General features: G+C 39.7%; 1 protein-coding gene and 1 long non-coding RNA gene across 3 annotated transcripts in view; one reads left to right on the forward strand and one right to left on the reverse strand.

Annotated features, from left to right (window-relative positions):
- Nucleotides 1–21097, forward strand: part of LOC105010062 (serine/threonine-protein kinase Nek4-like) — a 717288-nt gene that overhangs the window by 231375 nt on the left and 464816 nt on the right. The window lies entirely within an intron of this gene.
- On the reverse strand, nucleotides 312–9312 carry LOC105009970. Of its 2 annotated transcripts, none has more exons than XR_004575398.1 (6): nucleotides 9045–9312; nucleotides 6120–6183; nucleotides 5968–6028; nucleotides 2688–2745; nucleotides 2490–2552; nucleotides 312–1483 (listed from the first exon to the last, which is right to left on the reverse strand). It is a non-coding gene; the product is annotated as an uncharacterized LOC105009970 (long non-coding RNA). The 2 variants fall into 2 exon arrangements; XR_001197959.4 differs by lacking the exon at nucleotides 312–1483 and adding an exon at nucleotides 1588–2402.

The following is a 21097-nucleotide window of genomic DNA, read 5'->3' on the forward strand; positions in this document are numbered from 1 at the left end:
GTATGTGTGTGTAAACAGTGCTTCAAAAATTGTGCGCAGGATGAGAACATCAGTCATGGACACTTCATTTTTCCACTATTGTTTAATTATTAATAATATACATTAATATTCAGTAAATATTTACTAGTAGAACATCTATTTTTTTCTGGATAATTTATTCTGTTTAAATTACAACACAACATACATTCAGACAGAGCTGGACGCATTGCGTTAATGAGAATATCAGCATAAAATGCAATACAATGCAAAAATTATTAATTCCTATGTTGAAATAACTCTTACTGTAAGATAGAGAATACTATTAGCTTTATTATCGTATTTTATGTTGTATTACCTAATTACATGTTTTATATTTAAAATCATTACTGCCATTGTATTTTAATGGTTTCATGTTTATGACCCATTATTGCCCATACATGGTCACTGAAACACCCTGAATTAATATTAATCGATACTGACTCCATTACCGCAGCGACGGCAAATCCCAACATAAAACCTAAAAAAAGGAATTTCACCTAGTGTGAAATTGAAGTTCTTGTAGGGGTTGAACAACAACAAAATATATTGTTTGGTTGACAGTGTGGGCATTACAAATGCCAAAAAGGCGTTAGAGTGGCAGCATGTGGTGAATGCGGCAGGTTCAGAAGGTTGGACCATCCCAGATATTAAAAAGAAGTGGTGTGACATTGAGGTGGAGGCCTAAAAGCCTATCGCATTACACAGACAAAGTGTTTGTGCCACAGGCGGGGAAAGGGACACCGGAGCTCAACGACTTGCTGGTATTATTTGATCTCTCCAAATTCTTCCATTCGCCAAATCTTCCAACAGCGCCAAAGCAGCCATTGTGCTTCATTACACATTGCAATTGCATGCCTTTTCATACCCACCCATTTTATTGGAAAAGCTACACAATTTGGTAACACATTCAGGTGTGGTGATTGCACTGATTGTTATTGACAATGACATTATCACATTGACAGTTATGCACAACGAACATGTGAATGCTCTGCAAAAAACAGTCACCAGGTTTGCTTTCAGTGTTTTGATTAAATCTCTCCCCTGTTGGACAACCAAAGTTCAATCCCAGATCCCCTCTACAATTTTCATGCCAACACAGGTACAATCCCAAATGAACACGTAGACACCACTCAGAGCTATATTAACGACAAAGTGCTGCGGATGGCACTGAAATAACGTGCATAGGACAGTGGGGCTTGTTTGGGATTCACTAGAATGTACTTTATTTCCATGACACTCCCTTCCACAGAACATTATACGCTGAAGATGTCAAATCCAGACAAACATCTTTCTGTGAAACATGCATTATTTTGTAACAATGTTCCATTGCAATGAAAATTTGAACCTAGCTAAGCACCAATTTCCTAACGGGAGCTGGCTTCAGATGAACCAGTTATGTTCAAGGCATCAAAAGCAGCAGCATCCCTTCAAGCAGCAGCACGAGTGAAGACGATCATAAAGTCACCTGCATGACAATTGACAGTTCTGTCTTAGAGTTTTGTGAACTATGCCCAGTTATTTTCATTTATTTTTTGTCAGTGTAAAAATCACTTTTTTTATGAAGCTCAGAGTACGTTTTAACTGATTCCATTTTGTCCTGGACAGCACTTTGGTCAATGACAGTTGTTTTAAAAAGAAAAAGCAACGATATTGTGAAAATGAAGACCATTGCAAGAAAACAAACTGGATAATTCTTCTATTTTGAGAAATTAGTTTACAGATATTTCATTTAGTTATTTGAATGATTTAAGAAGTCAAAGATAAAAAAAATTACTCTGTTATCATTACCCCATGTCATTTAAAAAAAATAAAATCCATTATCATTACCCCATTATCATTACCCCATGTCGTTAAAAACATTTTTTATCCATTATCATTACCTTATTATCATTACCCTATTATCATTACCCCATGTCATTTAAAAAAAATAAAATCCATTATCATTACCCTATTATCATTACCCTATTATCATTACCCCATGTCATTTAAAAAAAACATCCATTATCATTACCCTATTATCATTACCCCATGTCATTTAAAAAAATAACATCCATTATCATTACCCTATTATCATTACCCCATGTCATTTAAAAAATAAATCCATTAACATTACTCTATTATCATTACCCCATGTCATTTAAAAAAATAACATCCATTATCATTACCCTTTTATCATTACCCTATTATCATTACCCTATTATCATTACCCCATGTCATTTAAAATAACATATGTCTGTGTGTGTGGCCCATACGTGACTGGGTGTGTGATGGGTGTGTCACATTTCTGTGTAATGTCTGCAGCTACAGAAAGAGTGTGTGTGCAAAGTTCACATTCCCTGGTTGTTCCTGCTCCTCAACTGATTGTGTTCATCTCCCTCAAGGACCTGCAACATGTCAGCACACCTACTTAGATATACTCTAATTTAAAACCATTATTTCCATACCCTATAATACAGGTGATCTAGTCTTACTGTGGACTGTGACTGTCTTTCTTGGAGAATTGACTTATTCTGACTCTGGCGGCTGTGTTGATTCTGTGGTAGATGGGAATTAAACAGAAGAAGAATGTATCTGTTGTATACAGAATATTATCCAGTTATTCAACATGGGTTAAAGACATATGAGGTTATGAAAGGAGAAAAGATGTAAAGAGGGAGGCCCATTCTTACTTCTTCTTCTGGGTTTTGACCATCTTTCTGAAGTCAATCTCAGCATAGGTCACATAGACTGGTCCAGACCATGTAGACAAGAGACATTTCCAGTTAAATAATCAAGTGAATTAGCATATTGCCTCTTCTTTGTCCAAAATTACAGAAAGAAATTAAAATGTGACTAACTGTCAACTTGTAGAACTGTCCTCATCTCAGAGTAGACTGAATTTTCATTTGGATCTCAAGACGAGCGAATATTTTGTTATTGTTATTCAGAGTTAATTCCATTTAACTACACATTTCCTCTGTATCATCACACCTTCTCAGCCAACTATTAAAAAGTTTTCTTCTGAATCTCATTTTAAGGACTGCTGAGATTTATAACATTGCCTTATTTAAATGATAATAAGTTTAGTAAAATGTATGAAATGGTGTGTAAGGAAAATGTAAGTGGTGTAAAAAAATAGGGCCAATTCTTTAAAATCTTCTATTGGGACATGATTCCCCTGTGGGCAAGAAACCCTATGGAGGAAAATCTTACCCCAGTAGCTGGAAAAAATGCCCCTTTTCTAAAAAATACATTTTAGTAAATACAAATTAATCTGTCAACTGTAGCCTTTCATTTTACTTTATAATCCATTACCCTAAGCATAGCCATCTTCAACAAAACAATCACTAAACTTTTCTTATTTTTTTCAGTAAATAGATATTGATCCTGGAGGAAAGACCCACGAACAAACAACAACTGAAGACAGCTGTAGTAAAGGCCTGTCAAAGCATCACGAACGAGGAAACCCAGCATTTGGTGATATACTTGCGTTCAAGACCATCAGCCATTGCCTGCAAAGGATTCTCAAACAAAGTATTAAAATTAACATTTTACTTATGATTAATGGGACTGTATATAAAAAGTTATTCAATTCCTAAACGTTTACAAATATACAATATTTCTGCTTAACCCCTTGAATTAAAGCTGAAAGTCTGCACTTAAGTTGCATCCAGTGTTACCAAGTCTGGTTGTAATTCGCCACTTCTGCCTTATTTTCTTTTGAAGTCACTTGAAATAATCACGGGTCGCGGGTTGCAATTTTTTTGTTTTAATAGGTTTGGTCGCTTGTTAGAAAAATGAAGTCGCTACTTTCCCTAAATGCATTGATTGAGACTGTCTGCTCACAGCCTCACAATAATGTAAGTGCTGTAGTGTAATTCGCCCTGCCACAAATCCCCCCGTGGACCCGCCACCTCCTCCCTCCCATTGGTGAACAATCTAGATAGATCTCGCTGAACAATTCAATTCTTGTGACATGGCACCCGACAACTACCCCAGTGGGCAATCGCTGGCGCACCGCCGGCGTTTTGCTGCTGGCGGGCTGCCGGCGGCTATAATGTCGTACAGCCAGCGGGCCACCAGCTTTTGCCGCTTTTCTCCTGTTAAATCTAGTGTACAGAATTTTGGTCAACATTGGTAGTTTTTAAATGAAATAGACTTTGAAACTATTGCTTGTGTAAAGGACTTTGTGTAGACATGTACAGTAAACACATCTCGCCATTGCTTACCATAATATTTTCACGAACTAATGGCCATTTTTCACTACATGGCACCAGCTCAACTTGATCTATAGCCTCGACTTTTGCTTCATGGGGGACAGTTCTTTACTGTGTTAAAGTCGAAATCCGCGGAACCGCGGACAGTGCTCATTTGCATAAATATTTCGAAAAACTTTCGTGAAGCGTTCCGTGTATAATTTGGGTTGTCCGTGTATAATTTGGGTTGTCCGTGTATAATTTGGGTTGTCCGTGTATAATTTGGGTTGTCCGTGTATTGTTTGGGTTGCTATGGGAACTTTTCACCAGGCAACGACATTGACCATGCATCTTAGAAAGTCTAATGTGTAGACAAGAATAGGGATTACAAGGGTGTACATCACTATATATGATGTTTTGAACCATAATACATCGTTTGTATTATAAATATGATATAAAAATAAATATTTAGTCCACATAGTATGGGGGTGTTCTTGAGTTTTTGGGAAGAAGTTGGTAATTTTTCTGAGTTTATAAATTATATAAGTCCAAACATAACTAGCGATCTAGTGCTGCCATCTGCTGGCCGTTCTGCATCATTACACAAAAATAAAAAGTGAGATAAGATAATTATCTTTCATTTTATTGTGTTTTATTTCTAGGTAGAAGAACCATTTTTTGGGGGTGCCTATATTTTTTACCTTCTATTATTTCATTATTTTATTATTTTCAACACGATTACAGTGTAATTTGATAGTAAAGGCATGAAAGTATGAGGAAATACCATTGACACCAAACTTCATAATGCTTTCAAAAAAGAATCTTCATGCTCAATGGCAGAAATGTTTTCATATTTTTTTTTTTGCCTTTCAAACAGATTAGTTTTATAAATAGTGACCCAGAAGTCTGTTTTTATGTGTTTTTATTGTAGCCAGAGGGGTTGTTATTACCAGGATACATCATAATAGGTTGTATCTGTTACAGAAATGAATCTACAACCCAAAATGTCCAAGTAGTGAAATCCGGCCGAAATCCCCATAGGGTACCAAGATTAAACACCGCCGTGTCCGTAGATGGCGCTATAGTAACGAATTGCACATGTTTAAGACAACTCCATATGGGCATCTTGACGCCATTTGGATTCCACGCTGTTGTACCGTGCAAACTAGAACATTCATTTTTGCGACTTGGTTCTTTCGTCAACTCTTGTTCAAAGTGTATAAGCTATATGCTCTGAATTGGACAATACAACATGTGGATTATCACATTGTTTTACTACAATTTAATGAACTCCCGAAACAAACGAAGATCAAGGATTTTTCTGACATCAGAGCAAAAATTGTTGAACGCTAAGCTGCACTACTGTAGCCTATTTCTTTTACTGCTATGTACAGTGTTATATATATATGATTGCATTATCCTCTTAATAAATGTATAGCTCTGTTAGGAGCTTGGAATGCCAATCACAAATGGTTTAACCTTGTGACTCAAAAGGCAACATATTAAATATGTACTTTCTGTAAGTTGATAATTAATTATAAAATCTTTAATCTAAGGCTTGTGTGTGTGTGTGTGTGTGTGTGTGTGTTTTAGGTCTAACTATACTTATGGGAACCAAATGTCCCCATGAGTACAGTAAAACCAGAAAAAACTCATGGGGACCTTTTGCAATGGCAACGTTAATTTGCAACCTTATGCAATTTCTATTTTCTGGTGCCCATGAGGATAACCATACAAACCTGTGTATATGTGTATGCGGGCAGAGTTTGCTTACACTTCTGTGTAGGACTGCATCCTACAGGGAGAGTGTGTGGAAATATCACATTCATGTTCCCCTGCAACAAATCAGCACATCAGCAATACTTATACATGCTGTAATATCAGACCATTAGTTCTATACACTTTAACAAGATGTTATAGTCTTACTGTAGTCTTTGAAGGGTCTTACTGGAGAATATACTTAATTCTGACTTCGGTTTGGGTGTTCATTCTGTAGAAGAAGAACTTAATTGTTATCTGTGGAATATTCTACAGTGGTTGGTGAAATCAAGCAATGTCAATGTCAACTTTATTTATAAAGCACATTTAATTACTGTATGTTTACATCCACCAGATGGCACAAGTGGCTTCTTGATTGCATAAACATTCTAAAGAAATGTGACAATCTTCACTTAGCTAAATCCATTAATGGAGTTTTAAATTAAATACATATATCTTATTTAGAATAATACAAATTATATGCCTCATGACTTTTTGAAGTTTAAGTTTATATAGTTTAACTGAAATCCCCACTAGTTTTTACAGGAGATCACAGAAAACCCCATAAAGTCAAATTAGCATCACTTCAGTTTGGCAAAAACGAATTCCAGGAAAACGTACACATCCATGAACTCAGTAATGGGATTGGACGTATGCTCTTCCTCCCTCTTTGAAAGGCCTCAGGACCCGGCAGACATTTGAATGCAACATCCTTGTTAATCCTTGTTAAAATATATTTAATAAGCAGAGGACCAAGAGAACGGAACACATCACTCTGGTTCTTAAATCTTTGCACTGGCTTCCAATCAGTCATAGAATAGATTTTAAAGTGGTGCTTTTAGTGTATAAGTCACTGAAAGGTTTAGGACCCGAATATATTTCTGATATGTTTGAAGAATATAAACCGAGCAGGGCCCGTAGATCCATGATCACAGGTCAGCTAGTAGAGCCCAGAGTCCAAACTAAACATGGTCAAGCAGCACTTAGCAGCTATGCTGCACACAAATGGAATAAACTACCAGAAAATCTTAGACGTGTCCCAAACGTATCCAGGGTTAAAAACACCTATCTTTTCTTGTGCCTATAACTGAGCGCTTAAACTTAACCACACATGCATTTAGTATTACAGCTTTTATAGCTTCCTATGTTTTTATCACGTTTTATTCTATTTCTATTTTCTTATACTATTTTTTATTATTATGCTGTTATTTTATGATGTATTTTATATTTATCTCTGTTTTATTTTGTTATTAAATGTATATTTTGCCATCTTTTACCAATCATAATCAGAGGAATAACCTCTGTGTAAATGTTACAATCTGCAGATGATGGATAATGCAAGTTATTGTGCTGCTGTTTAGACATCGATGTAGGGTATTTTCTCACAAAAGGATTGAAGAGTTCATCCAAGCACTGGAGCGTGAGGATTGAGATACCGGGGTGGTTCAGTAAACAGTTATGATAACCGTAGTTCATTGAGGATGAATATAAAATGCATGTACAGACATAAATGTCCCCCTGGAGAGAGCCAAGTAAGACATTGATGCATAGATTATCTCATAAAGGGACTGATGGGTTCATCCTAGCATTGGAATGTGATGATTGAGATACAGAGGTGTTGAAGTTCATGCAGTCCCCCTGGAGACAGCTGAGCTAGAGAATTGTAACAATCTGACTGTTTTAATTCTATTGTATTTTTCATTTTTATTTTCACTGTAAAGCACAATGAATTGCTTCTATGTATGAATTGTGCTATATAAATAGACTTGCCTGCTTGCTTACTCTGTTTTTCTGTTTGATTTTAATCATTGAACCTAACCTGTATATGTACACATGTATACACTAGGCCCAGATGTAAAAGAGACCTTGGTCTCAGTCTGTGTCCCTTGTTGAAATAATAATAAAATGTGTTTTCAACCATACCATGGTGGAGGATATAGAGTAGGAGGACTCCCTGTTAGGAGAAGCAGGACAGTGGACCAGCAGACATCTCTAGAAGACATTGTAAGGTGGTTCTCTGGCTGTCTGTCCACCTCATGTCTCTGTCACTGGTAGCTACCAGTTGAGTAACCAAACCATACAGTCTGTGATGGTGTGATAAAAAAAGTAAGGCTTCATCTTGGTTAAACAGGAAGTTGTACTCTATATGTTTTCATAAACTACCCCTTCAGTCAGTTTAAGGATTAGACACAGCTACATTAACAGAAGCAACCATAAAATCTTAACTTTCATACATTTCTGGGCTCTGCTTTTATGCCTACAGTTGTCCTGTGTCACTCTGGTTGTTGGAGGTATATTTTGTATGGTTGACTATGTAGCTTAATGTTTATAAACCACAGGTCTTAATGTATAATTTAGAATACATTTTTCATCACAGATGCTATTATTATGTCTAGGTTTTTATTTGGTAGCATATTTCCTTTTGTGGATGAAACTGTAACGTAGTAGGCTCATTTTTTTTTTGCTTTAAGTTGGAAAAAACAGATTTGGGTGTGATTGTATATGCACAATGACTATGATTGTATATGTAGAATATGAGACCGTATACCACAGCTGTGACATCACATCACTTTTGAATTCTTAAAAACTGTTGTGCCTAAAAACAGCTTATAGCCATGTTGTACTGACCATTAACAACACCATTATTGCTAAAAACATCAATTCACACACAACACCCAATAATGACAACGTAAAACAGTTTGTTTTTATGCAAATCTATAAAAATAAAATAAGAGATATTTCAATTAATTTACAAATATTTGATTCAATCATTTGAATGACAAGGAATAAATTAAGGATATATATATTTCCTTATTAATTAGATAAAAAAAAAACATATTTAAAAAAACATCTGTTTATAGCATTGTTTGATACAAATCTGTCAGAACGGGTGTCGTTGTGGTGTACGTAGAATGAAGGAGTCAAACACAGGAAGGCTGTTAACGTATCTTTGCATATTAACTCTTGATTGGCACGCAGAAATTCAAGCACACAAGTGCAACAACAAGAGTGCAAAGCTTCTTGAACAACACCAAACATAGAACAATAACTCACAGGCACTCCATGCCTGTCATGTCTCTACTATGTACTTACCCTTTAGTCTGTGTGACAGTGAAAAAGTGTGACTGTCCCAGTCGAGGAGGCAGGACACAGGCAGAGTTGAAGGGAAACATCCATTTAATGTTCTTCTATGCAGAACTGAACAGAAAAAACCAAAAGGTGCAGCAGACCACAAACTGAGTGTACACGCTAACACAAACAATGAACCACCACTTCACTCAGCCTGCCCTTTAACCTCTGTCCCACACCACCACTTCACTCAGCCTGCCCTTTAACCTCTGTCCCACACCACCACTTCACTCAGCCTGCCCTTTAACCTCTGTCCCACACCACCACTTCACTCAGCCTAATGTTTTCAACCAATTACTCTTTTTTATTTTTTGCTTCTCAAAAATAGAGGAGGAGCAACCTCCTCTGCCTCTATGAACCAGGCTCCTCTAGTACATATTCACGCAAAATTAATTACTCCAAATGTAACCAGTGGCAGGCTTCCAGTGTTGCTGGCAAATGGGTTTGACAGAAATATCATTACAGAGTCGACACAACATCATTTCACTACAATTATTAAGAAATAGTTTTGTTTCTGGTCTCTGGAAGAATGTAAAGAGTACACGCTGTCCAAGACCAAGTACAAATGTAACCAAATATACAATTAGAAGCACACAAACCAACACAACACATACAAACCAACACAACACATACACTCCTTGCTTTGGGTCTAGATAAAAGGTCACTTTATCTGGATCAGAAGGACCTTTTAGGAAAAATTAGGTTTTACTTTCCAATTACAAGTTATGATGTATTCTATGAGGAACTTAGTTGCTATTCAGCCATATGGTCCTGTTCCACCCTACAAGAATGACTCTTATCAGTATTGGTACATGAAGGCTCAGGGTGAGTCCATGAACTCTGCTTCCTGTACAGACAAAGTAGGAAGTCATTTAACCAAATTACCTCTGTTACATTTTGAAGAGGGGAGACACCGAACAGATGGCAGAAGTGCTTTTTTTTTTTTTTTTACAGTAAATGGATGTTGTAATTATTAACTTTCCCATTAAACCTCTTTAGGACAGCCATATAAATATAAGCATGTTATGTTTATTGGTCTCCTCAATGTGCAAATTAAGGGGCAAATCTAATGGTTACATAAAGAAAAAATACTACTCGGAAAAGGAGCATTCTTGTAAATATTTTGCAACCCAGTGTTGCGGAATTAGGTTAATATGTAACATTATTATTTTTTTCCTTAGGAACTTCTGATTATGTTCAGTGTCAACATATTAATAGTGCAATTTCCTTACCATTGGAAGGCAACCACCAGCGTATTAATAGTTAGAGTTGCTGTTCTCGGGCGTTGTGCCAGTGACTTTTAGTCAGAGGATTGCGAGTTCAATTCCGGAGAGAGGCGCACATGTTTTTCCCTTGTGGAACTGTGGTTAGACAGGCTTTTCTGTCTTTGTAACCTTTCCCTTTACCTTCATCCAAACCATAACCTCATTACTGTGATGCCTAACCTTGACAGTAACCTAAACCTAACCTTATTCCTAACCCTAACAGTACTGTCATGCTTAACCTTAATCTTAAATTAACCTTCATCGTTAAACGTAAAGGTTATTTGTAACAAGCGTTTTTCATTTTGAATTGATTACCTTAAAGACCCACATAATAGTGAAATGTTAAGGAGCAAAACATTGTTATCATACCGTATCTTTTCAAATCAATCAATCAATCAAATGTATTTATAAAGCCCTTTTTCCAACAGCAGTTGTCACAAAGTGCTTTACAGGGACACCCGGCCTTAAACCCCAAGGAGCAAACAACAGTAGTGTTGAATTTTCTTCCTCAGTCTCCCTGTCTCCCCATTCCTTTGTATTTAAATCATTAGTAAAATGATATTATCTAGAGCGACTTTAGAACATAGCAAGTGGCCAATCTACTGGTGTCTGAGAATCTCTGTGACAATTAACCAGAGCAGTGGCCAGTAGCTAGGAACCACACTTTAAAACCGCAACCATCAGACTGTTCAACAAGTGACACCAAACATCCTCCCCTCATAGTTTAACTGTCAAGCTGAAAGAGGTGGTATTTTCAGAGCCCTGTAGTGTGACTTCCTTTACGACTGGGTAAGTATACTAAGCAGATCCTAGGCCTGATAACAAACACCAACAAATGTCTTTATTTGTAAGTTGTTTATTTGAGGTTAACTTGGACTCTTGGGGCCGGTTTCACAGACACAGATTATTAGGCTTAATCTGATTCTGCTAAACCGGCCCTTGGTGTAACAGCTGGGCACAGCCTATGCCTTGTCGTCTGTTGCATTTCTATATTTAATGTACACCGATCAGCCATAACATTATGACCACCTGCCTAATATTGTGTAGGTCCCCCAAAACAACCCAGACCCATCGAGGCATGGACTCCACTAGACCTCTGAAGGTGTGTTGTGTTATCTGGCACCAAGACGTTAGCAACAGATAATTTAAGTCATGTAAATTGCGAGGTGGGGCCTCCATGGATTGGACCTGTTTGTCCAACACATCCCACAGATGCTTGATTGGATTGAGATATGGGTCATTTGGAGGCCAAGTCAACACCTTGAACTCATTGGGTTCCTCAAATCATTCCTGAACCATTTTTGTTTTGTGGCAGGGCGGATTATCCTGCTGTTATCCTGCTGAATGAGGTTAATGTCATCAGGGAATACCACTGCCATGAAAGGATGCACATGGTCTGCAACAATGCTCGGGTAGGTGGTCCGTGTCAAAGTAACATCCACATGAAGGTCCATCCATTGTAGGCACGTTCGGCAGTATAGGGGTTAGCATGGGCATCCTGACTGGTCTGCATCTACATAACCCCATACACAACAAACTGCGATGCACTGTGACTTCTGACACTTTTCTATCAGTTCCAGCATTCACTTTTGCAGCAGTTAGAGGTACAGTAGCTCGTCTGTCGCATCAGACCACACAGGCCAGCCTTCTCTCCCCATCTGCATCAATGAGCCTTGACTGCCCATGACCCTGTCGCCGGTTCACTGCTTTTCCTTCCATGGACCACTTTTGATAGGAACTGATCACTGCAGACCTGGAACACCCCAGAGATTTGGAGATGCTCTGACCCAGTCATCTAGCTATCACAATTTGGCCCGACTGGTCAAAGTCGCTCAGATCCTTACACTTTTTTTCTGCTTTTTCCTGCTTCTAACACATGAACTTTGAGAACAGAATGTTCACTTGCTGCCTAATATATCCCACCCACTGACAGGTGCCATTGCATGAAACCCTTCGTTTTGCACTCATTTATCATTGGCCAATTTTCCAATGTTTCCTTTTTTTCTGACTCGTAAAATAAATCGCAGATGGTTTAAGGCCAACATATTGAAATAAATTATAAATGTATTTGTATTGTTACCATTGCAAATTCACTGATGTGGTTAAATGACATTAAATATCATAGATATCACTCACAAGCAAAACATTCATATTGATAACTCACGCATTTTGCAGCATAATTATTGCATGAATGGTTTACATATATGAGAGCATATGCACACTGGTGTGCGCTCCCTGGTGTGAGGTTATTGTGAATGTACACTTTGTTATAAGGAAAATGTGTTTACATGATAAACCGAACATCCATTTGTATTCGTTCACAGGAAGTCACACTCCCATGTTACTGTGTTGTGTAATTCTGGGCAGCCTATAAAATGGGTTGTGACTGGAAGTATATGTGAGATAGATTGAACAAGTAGGACCAGACAACTCTGCTGTGGTGCTTTAATATGTCTTCAAATGCTCGCTTTACCTCTATAGCGCTTTTATTTCTCAGCACGCGAATCCATGCGTATTTGCTTAGTACATCTATGCATGTTAACATACATTTCATGTTATCGTTTTCCACACTGTAAGCACTCATGTCAACCAAATCCAGCTGAAATTGTGAATTTATATCATGAACAATAACTCTATTTCTTTTAAAATGTATAGCTACAGCCCTGTGTAGCGTGTATGTATCCTGGGCGAGCAGCCAGTCATCGGCCTCACCATTTTTGAGGATCTCCTCGGTTTTTTCCAAGTATGCTCTTTTCAAACCCTCTCTACCCACATAAGCACCTGGGTTTGCCGGGTCATAGTAAATACTTTTCATAACCTGTTCAGACATCGTAGAGTGTTCAAGCAATAATGAGAATTAATACATGTTTAACAATGTTTTATTTGAGTTTTCGAAATTACACAACCAATATATTCAGAAAAGTTACACAAACATTCAGATTTCTCATAGTCTTTGTTTATATACATGTTAACATGAGAACTGAAGCTACCCTGGCCTTAGACAACAGACTCTTTGCTTTCATCACACCATGACCCCGCTGCGTCGCATACAACATCCTCATTAAATTTGTCCATGTACTCATCCCTGTTCTAACTCAGTCTCTGTGTGATGTTCGGCTCCAACTTGAGCTTGTGCAGAAAGTTCTCAGCGGCCTCGTGAACATCAGTCATTGGTGTGTGAAAACCAGATGCGTTCAAAGCCTTGACCAACACATGTTTCAGTCGCGGTGTTAAAACTGTCGCCACAAAAAAATAATGGGCCTCAAAAAAATACTCAGGCGGTTCGAGACATGAATGTCTTGTCTGGCTCGGGTGGTCCACTTCGCATCCGATGCATGCTTTGTGTAGAATAGCCCCAACAACGTTTTCCAGAATCATACCCATTGTTGCTTTGATGATCTTTAAAATTTTTGGTGCAAGTTGTTTGTCCATTTTGTGATAACTCTTGTTAGCATTTGAAAGGTATGACAGGTTAAGAGGACCTAGTTGATCACCAACCCTGTCAATCCAATGGTAGTTTCTTGTTGGGTATGCCGGTGGAATCGAGCTGTCTGGGTCAGGGGTTCCGTAGAAGGCTTCAGCGTTGTCATCCCAGGCGTCACACAGCCAGTCCTCAGCCTTGGGTTCTTCAATCACCGCTTGGTTGTAATCTTGAGACATGTTTCGTAAATTCTTTTCCGACTGCTTGAATGTCACCGGCGGTCTGTCGGTTTTTATGCTGTGCTGATGAAGGTGTTGGCTTAAGGCGGGGCTTCGGGGTCTTAGGTCAGTCGATCAGTCCGCAGTCACAAACTAACGCCGATATTTTCCGGAAATAACTCCAATCTGACAGAGTCATACTCTTTCAGCCCCTCGACAACTTTAAACAGTACATCTACTGTATTATGTGGGCCTTGTTTTGGCCCCAAATAAAACACTTTTCGAAAGGTGGCCCATAAACGGGCATTAAAAACCATTTGATCAGTCACACCAGCCTTAAACACTTGGCCTTCTGGTAATTCATAAAATGCAACCTCCGGTTGCTCTGGGTTGAAGATGTATCCCCCGATCCGACCATCTTCCAATTTCCACTCCTGTGTCAACATATCCTGGTGTAGTTGATGGATTCGGGTTAAACTCTGCATCGGTTTCTTCAGGGCTGGCATGTTGATTGCATCTCTGCGGTCCATTTGCAATTTCTTACCAAATCGCTGAGCTGCGTTTAAGCTGTTAGCTTTCACCGGTGTTTCACCCAAAACATTGATAGCAGCACAATCCTCCATGTTTTGTAATGTGTAGGTAAGTTCGCTCAGGCAAGACTGAATGACCAACCCCGATGTCAGCGTGGTTTAAATACACATACCACGCCAGTCAACCCATAAAACATGAAAGGTTAACAAACACTGTTTGTATGCCAGCTGTTGCAACACTTGTCAGAAGATAAAACACCAGGGTTTTATATTTGTCAAACACCATTTGCTGTACACCAAACAACTTACCGCTGACACAACACTTATTTACTGCCTGGGAATTTAACATTCCGGAACCCTAAGCCCCATTTGTTAATCATCAAACATAACCCACCTGTTATAACACTAGTCTGGTTTGCTCATCAGGCCTTGTAAAACATCAAACACTGACACATCAATGTAATCATAAATCACAAAGTCACCGGACATGCATACGTCACTCCTGAAGTCCCACCCTAACATACGTCATACAGGAAGTCCCACCCTAACATACGTCATACCGGAAGTCCCACCCATGCAAACCGGATGTCCCGCCCACCTGTCACATCTATATGGAAGTCCCGCCCCCCAGGGCCATAAATCACCATTCTGACACAATATACCCTACACTAACTACTGAGGGGGGGACAGTGGGCTGTACTGAATGTATATAGACCTCTAAACATGCATAGGAGGGGGACACAGTGGGCTGTACTGAATGTATATAGACCTCTAAACATGCATAGGAGGGGGACACAGTGGGCTGTACTGAATGTATATAGACCTCTAAACATGCATAGGAGGGGGACACAGTGGGCTGTACTGAATGTATATAGACCTCTAACCATGCATAGGAGGGGGACACAGTGGGCTGTACTGAATGTATATAGACCTCTAAACATGCATAGGAGGGGGACACAGTGGGCTGTACTGAATGTATATAGACCTCTAAACATGCATAGGAGGGGGACACAGTGGGCTGTACTGAATGTATATAGACCTCTAACCATGCATAGGAGGGGGACACAGTGGGCTGTACTGAATGTATATAGACCTCTAACCATGCATAGGAGGGGGACACAGTGGGCTGTACTGAATGTATATAGACCTCTAACCATGCATAGGAGGGGGACACAGTGGGCTGTACTGAATGTATATAGACCTCTAAACATGCATAGGAGGGGGACACAGTGGGCTGTACTGAATGTATATAGGCATGAGCTCAACCTTCAACTGAGAGCTTTTGAACTGACTCTGCTGAGTGTTGTTAACCGCTCCAGGTTTGCAAATATTGAATAAAGATTTGCTTGTGAAATTAATCTACAGTCTCTGTGCCTTTCCCATTTAGTGATTTCCACAACATTAGTAATAATGTGGAGAAGTTATAGACCTCTTACTAAAGGGGGCGATAAGAAATCTTGCTCTGTACAGGTGCTTGTCATATAATTAGAATATCATCAAAAAGTAGATTTATTTCAGTTATTCCATTCAAAAAGTGAAACTTGTATATTATTTTCATTCATTCCACTCAGACTGATATATTTCAAATGTTTATTTATTTTAATTGTGATGATTATAACTGACAACTAATGAAAATCCCAATACAAAAAAATGATTTGTAGAAATATTGTCCAACTGAACAATATGAACATGAAAAGTACGAGCATGTACAGCATTCAATACTTTTTCGGGGCTCCTTTTGCCTGAATTACTGCAGCAATGCGATGTGGCATGGAGTCATTCAGTCTGTGGCACTGCTCAGGTGTTATGAGAGCTCAGGTTGCTCTGATAGTGGCCTTCACCTCCTCTGCATTGTTGTGTCTGCGTATCACATCTTACTCTTCACAATACCCCATAGATTTTCTATAGGGTTAAGGTCAGGTGAGTTTGCTGGCCAATTAAGAAAAGGGATACCATGGTCCTTAAACCAGGTACTGGTAGCTTTGGCACTGTGTGCAGGTGCCAAGTCCTGTTGGAAAATGAAATCTGCATCTCCATAAAGTTAGGCAGCAGGAAGCGTGAAGTGCTCTAAAACTTCCTGGTAGACGGCTGCGTTGACCTTGGACCTCAGAAAACACAGTGGACCAACACCAGCAGATGACATGGCACCCCAAGCCATCACTGACTGTGGAAACTTTACACTGGACTTAAAGCAACGTGGATTCTGTGCCTCTCCTCTCTTCCTCCAGACTCTGGGACCTTGATTTCCAAAGGAAATGCAAAATGTACTTTCATCAGAGAACATAACTTTGGACCACTCAGCAGCAGTCCAGTCCTTGTTGTCTTTAGCCCAGACGAGACGCATCTGACGCTGTGTCTTGTTCAAGAGTGGCTTGACACAAGGAATGCTGAAACCACTCTTTGTGAATCTCCCCCACATTTTTTAATGGGTTTTGTTTCACAATCCTCACCAGGGTGTGGTTATCCCTATTGCTTGTACACTTTTTTCCACCACATCTTTTCCTTCCCTTCTCCTCTCTATTAATGTGCTTGGACACAGAGCTCTGTTACCTTTTGTGTCTTGCCCTCCTTGTGCAAGGTGTCAATGGTTGTCTTTTGGACAGCTGTCAAGTCAGCAGTCTTCCCCATGATTGTGTAGCCTACAGAACTAGACTGAGATACCATTTAAAGGTCTTTGCAGGTGTTTTGAGTTAATTAGCTGATTAGAGTGAGGCACCAGGTGGCAACCTTTTCACAATATTCCCATTTTCTGAGATATTGAATTTGGGTTTTTTATTAGTTGTCAGTTATAATCATCAAAATTAAAAGAAATAAACACTTGAAATATATCAGTCTGTGTGGAATGAATGTATACATTATAAAGTTCCCTTTTTGAATGGAATTACTGAAATAAATCAACTTTTTGATGATATTCTAATTACATGACCAGCACCTGTATATATACACTCACCTAAAGGATTATTAGGAACACTTGTTCAATTTCTCATTAATGCAATTATCTAATCAACCAATCACATGGCAGTTGCTTCAATGCATTTACGGGTGTGGTCCTGGTCAAGACAATCTCCTGAACTCCAAACTGAATGTCAGAATGGGAAAGAAAGGTGATTTAAGCAATTTTGAGCGTGGCATGGTTGTTGGTGCCAGACGGGCCGGTCTGAGTATTTCACAATCTGCTCAGTTACTGGGATTTTCACGCGCAACCATTTCTAGGGTTTAAAAAGAATGCTGTGAAAAGGGAAAAACATCCAGTATGCGGCAGTCCTGTGGGCGAAAATGCCTTGTTGATGCTAGAGGTCAGAGGAGAATGGGCCGACTGATTCAAGCTGATAGAAGAGCAACTTTGACTGAAATAACCACTCGTTACATCCGAGGTATGCAACAAAGCATTTGTGAAGCCACAACACGCACAACCTTGAGGCGGATGGGCTACAACAGCAGAAGACCCCACCGGGTACCATTCATCTCCACTACAAATAGGAAAAAGAGGCTACAATTTGCACGAGCTCACCGAAATTGGACAGTTGAAGACTGGAAAAATGTTGCCTGGTCTGATGAGTCTCGATTTCTGTTGAGACATTCAGATGGTAGAGTCAGAATTTGGCGTAAACAGAATGAGAACATGGATCCATCATGCCTTGTTACCACTGTGCAGGCTGTTGTTGGTGGTGTAATGGTGTGGGGGATGTTTTCTTGGCACACTTTAGGCCCCTTGGGCATTGTTTAAATGCCACGGCCTACCTGAGCATTCTTTCTGACCATATCCATCCCTTTATGACCACCATGTACCCATCCTCTGATGACTACTTCCAGCAGGATAATGCACCATGTCACAAAGCTTGAATCATTTCAAATTGGTTTCTTGAACATGACAATGAGTTCACTGTACTGAAACGGCCCTCACAGTCACCAGATCTCAACCCAATAGAGCATCTTTGGTTTGTGGTGGAACTGGAGCTTCGTGCCCTGGATGTGCATCCCACAAATCTCCATCAACTGCAAGATGCTATCCTATCAATATGGGCCAACATTTCTAAAGAATGCTTTTAGCACCTTGTTGGATCAATGCCACATAGAATTAAGGCAGTTCTGAAGGCGAAAGGGAGTCAAACACAGTATTAGTATGGTGCTCCTAATAATCCTTTAGGTGAGTGTATATAGCAAAGAATATCTTTTAAAATGCGAAAAAAATATATAAAAAATGAATGCTAATTATTCGAGAGGAAATATTTTTTCTTGATAACGCAATTGGGTTAAAATGATTGTCTTTGGCAGCAGTTGTTTTCTCTTTGGTTACGTTACTTTGGATTTTGCTCTCGATTTCTTTTTTTGCAGTTGCGAGTTCTTGACACAAGTTTCACGGTAGGCGGGTTTAAGAGAGGAAATGCCAGCGGGGACATTTCTGAATTGTCCATTACTAGGGTGAGAGGGATCAGACCCAATATTTGCCGCTCGCCTCTATGTCCTGGAGGTGTATAGGTCTTGTAGAGACCTGCTGTTTAATTTTGTTTCACATGGAGCACAAAGATGTGCTCTCCCAAATATTTATTGATTCTGGAGTGCGGTTATCAAGTCTATTTTGAATATGTTTTTATCTTCATATTTTCTGCAAATAATTGTTCTTTGACCCTTAAAATAAAAATAATATAGAAGCATAATGAACGGCACCTTTAACCAATATGATTCTTTTCCCAACGTTCACAAAAAAGAGACATTTAAAACCAGCTGTTTGTTCACAAATGACCGACCACATCTGTGGAGGTGGGGCCTGGGGAGGGTGAGGGAGGGGTGGTGTGATAGAAGCTGTCCCCTGCATGTCACAAGGCTTAAAGACATCTGTATATAATTCTTTGTGGTCTTAACAGGCAATCATGGAATACTGGCATTTACACAACATATTCACATGTAATTATTTGCTCCAAATGTAACTAGCTGTAGTCATTCTCTGGAGAATCCAAAGCAGGCAGAGCGTGGCTGCCAGGTGGATTTGGTAGAAATTCAACACATGTTACCGAGTCAACACTAAATAATTTTGCTAAAATTATTTGAGAAACTGCGATGGCAGAAGGACAAAACTCAAGAAAAGCTTTCAAATTGATAACATTGTGAAAAATACACTGAAATATTTCAACACTTCTTGCTTGATATGAAATGTATCATTGTCAAAGAGTGTTATGGAACTGTGTGGCTTTTACAATAAAATGGGTGGGTATAAAAAGGCAAGGAATTGCAATGTGTAATGAAGCACAACGGCTGCTTTGGCACTGTAGGAAGATATGATGAATGGAAGAGACCACAGAGAGTGAATTTATAGAGACCAGCAAGATTTACTGGCCAATGATAATGAATGGTTTATAAGCCGGTTCCGATGACCAAGAGTTATTATCTTGGATCTCTCTGCTGTGGTGGGCCCTGGTTTACAGAGAACCACCCGCAAAAACTAAGCTGTGTCTGTTAAGTTGTGTTATGCCAGATGTGTTAGGACGCATAATTGGATTGACGCCCCTCTTTTACAAGGGAGCATGAAATTACTTTGCAAAACTTGGAGTCGGATGGCACCGATACATAACATCCCAGATGTTGTCAATTGGATTCAGGTCTGGGGAACACAAGGGCCAGTCAAGGGAATCAATGCCTTCGTCATCCAGGAACTGTCTACACACTCTGGCCACATGAATCCGGGTACTGTCCTGCACCAGGAGGAACCCAGGACCCACTGCTCCAGCATAAGGTCTGACGATGGGTCTGAGGATTTCATCCCAGTACCTAACAGCAGTCAGGGTACTGTTGGCTAGCATGTGGAGGTCTATGCGACCCTCCAAGGATATGCCTCCCCAGACCATCACTGACCCACTGCCAAACCGGTCATGCCTTTCCCTCCGTGGAACCGGGCCTGCAATTAGGATACAATAATTTAGCAGTAAATTATTTATTTATTAATCATGCGACACCTATTTAGAAGTTGAATAGAAACATGTTAGCACTTTTTCAACAATTATTAAATTATGAATATGGTTTGATTTTAAATGTAGCCCGAAACATAATCAAAAAGTAACAACACTTGGACATCCTGCAATTACGCCACCTGACATGACATTTAGGACAATGAAGCTCACCTTTTTCAGTTGGGAGTAGGGCTGGTTCAGGGGTATGGAGATGGGCAGACAGGACTGGTTCAGGGGTATGGAGATGGACAGACAGGACTGGTTCAGGGGTATGGAGATGGGCAGACAGGACTGGTTCAGGGGTATGGGGATGGGCAGACAGGGCTGGTTCAGGGCTATGGAGATGGGCAGACAGGACTGGTTCAGGGGTATGGGGATGGGCAGACAGGGCTGGTTCAGGGGTATGGAGATGGACAGACAGGACTGGTTCAGGGGTATGGAGATGGGCAGACAGGACTGGTTCAGGGGTATGGAGATGGACAGACATGACTGGTCCAGGGGTATGGGAAGACAGGTTGGCTGAGCCTGAAGCTGTATCTGTTGGACCTGGCACCAGGCAGGGACAACTGATTCAGTATCAATAGCTTACTAAAAGTTATAGGGGGTGTTATGCGGGGGTGAGCACTGCACAATACAGA

This window comes from Esox lucius, chromosome 24 (genome assembly GCF_011004845.1).
Source record: "Esox lucius isolate fEsoLuc1 chromosome 24, fEsoLuc1.pri, whole genome shotgun sequence".
Lineage (NCBI taxonomy): Eukaryota > Metazoa > Chordata > Actinopteri > Esociformes > Esocidae > Esox > Esox lucius.